The 5,012-nt window shown below is 42.8% G+C and overlaps 1 long non-coding RNA gene across 3 annotated transcripts; it reads right to left on the reverse strand.

The window, feature by feature from the left end:
• Positions 1-2,182: 2,182 nt before the first annotated feature.
• LOC120407802 lies at positions 2,183-4,980 on the reverse strand. 3 transcript variants are annotated; one of them, XR_005600261.1, is made up of 4 exons: positions 4,865-4,980; positions 3,863-4,004; positions 3,457-3,539; positions 2,183-2,361 (listed from the first exon to the last, which is right to left on the reverse strand). It is a non-coding gene; the product is annotated as an uncharacterized LOC120407802 (long non-coding RNA). The 3 variants fall into 3 exon arrangements; XR_005600260.1 differs by having other exon boundaries at positions 4,833-4,980; XR_005600259.1 differs by lacking the exon at positions 3,863-4,004 and having other exon boundaries at positions 4,833-4,980.
• Positions 4,981-5,012: the final 32 nt, after the last annotated feature.

The following is a 5,012-nucleotide window of genomic DNA, read 5'->3' on the forward strand; positions in this document are numbered from 1 at the left end:
CGGTGGGTCCCGCTTCAGCGGTAATTCGCCAGCGGGGGGTCCTTCCGCCCCGGAGCGGAAGGACCCCCCGCTGGCGAAGACCGGGAGCGGAAGAAGCTCCTGGGCCCGGCCCCGCAAGAGTTTTCCAGGCCCCCCGGAGCGAGTGAAGGACCCCGCTCCAGGGCCCTTGAAAAACTCTCGTGGGGGCCCCTGTGGGGCCCGGGGCCTGGGGCAAATTGCCCCTCTTGCCCCCCCCTCTGGGGGGCCCTGTTTGTTTCTCTACCCCACAGCCTCTTTGCAGTCACTTCTGTCCCAACTGGAATGCCAGGAAACTGCAGCAGTTGGTCAGGGATTGCTTACATGCATCCTTCTTTGTCCATCTTCATGGTGACCAGGCCAACTTTCACCTTAGGTCAGGCCTCCCTTGTACCTGTGTTGCACAAATAAATCTATCTACAGTTATAGGCAGGCCTGATCACAAACTTTGGATCAGACTTAAATCTTCCCCAAAATCTGATGGTGCTTGGTTAGATCTTAGTATTGTGTTTTGATCCACCTCTCTCTACAACATCCATGAAACCCACTCTTAACAGAGTGCTTTAATTATCCTATCTAAAACTGTATGAACAAGTTGCCTAAAACTGACAGTTTATTCTTATCAATGACTAATACATAATAATAAAATAATAATAATAAATAATAATTAATAATTATATTGTTATCTCTACTTCTGTTTTCCCATCTGTGAAACTGGGATAATTATACTCTCCTTTGTAAAGCACTTTAAGATCTATGGATGAATGGCACTACATTATCACTAAGAATGTATTGTTTACAGAGCACCTTTCATCAGAGGATCGTGAAGAACTTTATGAAGCCTTTGATTAATTAAGCAAACAGATTAAACCTCACAACATCCCTGTGAAACTTTTTACAGGTGACACTGGGAAATCAAGTGACTTGTCCCAAGATACACTGAATTAGCGTTACAGCTGGATTTAGAAACTTGCTCCCTTGATTTGCAGTTCTATATTCGACTGGCAAGACCATATTACCTCAGTTACACGTTGTATAACTCTGGTGGACCATGCCAACTGTCTGCAGTACATTTCACTAACTAAAAGTCTGTCTAAACAACATTGTTTGATTTATCAGGGTAGTGACCTTTGTATTACAGCAACAGAGGAGTCATTTCTTATAAATCATATCATCGGAGCTAAGGTCCAATGGAGTTAAACAAGGTTCATTAACATTTGACACATTATTTAGTTGCACAACAGTATCTCATGTTCTAAGCTGATTTCTTCTCAAAGGGACACTGTGCAACGTCTGCCCTGACACTAACATAAGAGAACCAAATCTGGCCCTGTTCAGCTGAAGAGAGACTCACTGAGATGTGGAGCCATCAAAGGATGGTGAAGGGACTAAATGGAGGATTTGGGGAAGAGACCCCAGAGGATCTAATTTCTGATGCAACAAAGGGAATCTTGCAATGTTGTTACCCCTAAAATTTGATTTCCTTTCCAAAGCTTTTAAGGGTAGATCCTCAGATGTTTTAAGTCAGCATATCTCCAATGAAGTCCACAGAATCACACTGATTTACACCAGCTGAAAATGTGGCCCAGTTTTCTTTTTCTACACCAAGGAAACCAAGGTATAAATAGAGGGAGTGTGAATGGGTTCATCCTCACTGCCCTTTAACTTTTCCTGTCATAACTTTTCCTTAAATATGTTTTTTCCATAACCCCCCTGGTAGCCTTCTTCACAATAGCTTCCCTTTATAGCAAGCCCTAGGGAAACATTTGTGGTTACTTGTATCTTTGTTAATTAATGCTTTACCCTGATAACAATCACACAGTATATTTAACGGGTATATGTTACACACTTCTAAAACACAGCCATCCCATGTGTTTGCGGGACCCTTGAGCTTATGAAGTGTCATATTATCAAGATCTATACTGTGTTTGCAAAAGCATGGAGCACAGAAGATGTATAAATTAAAAGTTGTAGGCTGTTAAGAACTTATGGCAGGACTGCAGGAGGTATGTGATTGGTTTCATTTTCCTGAAGCTTTGAAACATTTGGGAAATACTACTTTAAATAATTCAAAACTGTATTGAACAAAGCACTGGAAATGGTGCTATAGGGAACAAGCCTGCATTGCTAGAGGAACAGACTGGACTAGACAACATAAAAGGTCATTTTTATTTCTACTTTCTCTCATTGCACAAGTCAGGAGCTGAGTGATTCATGGTAACAGTTCCAGTGGAAATCCCCGAGTCACTGACCAAACATTTTTGAAGGATGTCCAGCTACAGACAAGGATTCAAAGATCATCTCCCTGGGTATCCGAAGTGTTATATTTTCAGTGATTGTAGTTCTCTTCAAAAGCAATGTCAAAACAAGAAAAACACCACTGATAAAAGTTAATAGCAACACCAGAATGAACCAATCCACCACACAGTACTAATTCTATTAGAATTTAGCAGGACACCTATAAGTAAAGAGAAGCATTTTATGAACTTGTAACGCAGTAAGGCTAAATTTTCAAAGGCTTTGCACCATTACAGTGGGTTTTTGCATCCACATTTACAGGTGCAAGTAGAACTTGGGTTGCTGAGTATTTTCAGAGATGCAATGGAGGCACAAGTGAATTGCACCTGCCAGGAGCGATATGAGTGAGTGGGGCTAGGAAAAATGTGCACACCATGGAATTTTCAACCAATCACATTGGGAGAAGCAGAATTTAGTCTAATCTGTATACAGTGAGAAGCCCACACTTGCCTTATTAATCCCACCATGTTTTATGGGGCAGATGTAGGAAAACCAGAACCGTCAACTGGTGACAGAGACAGCATGAAACCTGTAAACATTTTGAGTGACATTAGACATTGAGGTCCCTGAAGGATGAGAGATCAGGGAAGGTGAAGGAAGGGGCCCAAATGACCCAGGCAAAACAAAGAATCAAACTGTTCTCTGCTAACAGGACCCACTCGGGGGGAGATGGGGAAGGCTTCTTGGATTTATCTGAGGAAGAAATCATCTGAAGGTACAAGTTTAACTCTGCAGTTGTCCTGCATTTCTCTGAGGTGTTGGCCAGATTTTGAGAGTCAAACACAGAAGAGCCATACGTTACCTGTAGTAGTCAAAATCACCTCAGCTCTGAGATTCCTTCACAACAGGAGTATTTCAGAGATCGAGTGGTGGCCATCACAGGACGAAACCAGTCTGCCATCTACACCTATGTTAATCAGTTTCTTTATGCCATTCTGAAGAGGTTTAATTTATATTGATTTCCTCCCACCAGCAGATGGCAAGTCCTATAAAATGTGGCCACCTGTGATGAAAGCTGTACTTGTGTTCCCCCTAAGGGTACCTTCAGCCACTGAAACCCCCTTCAAGGACAGAAAAAAGCTCTACTCTATTCATGTGCAGATTACCTACCATGCTAATTACATCATCACAGAAAAAACTGACCTGGTACTCAGAAGAATGTCACAACTCCTCCATTGGCAGGTTCTCTGGACTAGCTGGGGAGTTTGGGACTGGAGTGCTAGAGCCTGGGTAAATACAGATAAGTTAGTTATGGTAGCCTTTGGAGTCTTGGTAATGTGTTTACCATGTGCAAGACTGGTTGATATGCACATTTCCCTTTTGCTGGGGTCAGGGCCTACCGCTTGAAAATATGGATCATAACTCACACTCAAAGCCCCCGGAAATAAACTATAATGCAGCTCTTCCTGACATCATTCTGTGACACTTTGGGGGTTTCACCCAGACCAATAAGGGGTTGTGTCACTCCCTGCTCTGTAACCCTGGATGCCTCTGTGCTGTGCAGCTTTGGCTCAGAGCCCTGGCATCAGCAGCCTGCTTACACCCTCACCATAGCTTCCACCAGCCTGGTTACTCCTTGGAGGGTGACACCAAAAGCCCTTCCAGTCTCAAGCGTCCCCAGAACTGTCTTCTCTGCCTAGCTCAGCCTTTCTCACTGTAGCAGTCACAAAACCTTATCAAGTGTGTTGCTCCTTTAAAGAGACAGTCCACGGCACCAGCCTGTTAGTTTGGCTGAAGATTTTTCTCCTCAGTTTGAAACACTGCACTAAGACGGTTGTTTAATAAAATAAGATTACGCTTATTAACAAAGAACAGATTTTTAAATGATGTCAAGTAGAATGAATTGGTTACAAACAAACAAACATACATTACTTACTAAGACCAAAACCTAACTTAACAAACGAGAGTCTTTTGTTTAAAGTAGTTTTCTCACCCCCATTCTTCCAGCATGGTTGGCCAGTTTTTACACAAGAGCCAACATATAGCTGAAAGTGTCTGGTTTCTTTGTCTTTTCAGATGAAGGATGCCAAAATGGCTTTTTCTCTGTTTATATTCTGAAAGTTTATTTTTGTTTTCAAAGCCAGGAAGCCCTCCCGGGGGCTCAGCTTGCTGTGTCCCCCAGGGAGCTGGCGCCACGTTAATTTTTGCAGTCTCCTTCCCGTGTCACGACAGGTAAGTGGCTATCTCCCCCACTTGCTAATTTGATCACTTTGTTCACCTTTTATGTAAATGTGCTTCCATGATCTCTCCTTGCTCAATTTACATTGGAAACCAACATTCAAGCAGACAAAACCACATTCTTTTGTCTAGGGCCAGGCACATTTTAAGAACATATTTCCAGTACATATTTATAATTCTTTATATGTTAACCATGCCTACTTCACACAAGGCTATTAATGATCAGTGAGATACTAGTTTTCCAGTGATATACTACAAGACACCCATTAAATTAATATTATGACAACACTGTGTGAGGTGCAATGAGCTGGTAAGACCAGCTGAGACTCTCTGCTATATACCAGCGAGCCCTCTGGCACTGGTGTGTTCTTACGGTCACACATTCCTTGTAAATTGTCCTTTTTGGATCAGCTCTGATGTGTTTGTCCCTGTGAATAGACAATGGAGAGTCACAGTGCTGCAGTGTCAGGGTGTGTGCTGGGGTGGGGTTATTGTGACATGCTGCAGTATGACATGGAAGC

This window comes from Mauremys reevesii, linkage group 6 (assembly GCF_016161935.1).
Source record: "Mauremys reevesii isolate NIE-2019 linkage group 6, ASM1616193v1, whole genome shotgun sequence".
NCBI classification, from domain to species: Eukaryota; Metazoa; Chordata; order Testudines; family Geoemydidae; genus Mauremys; species Mauremys reevesii.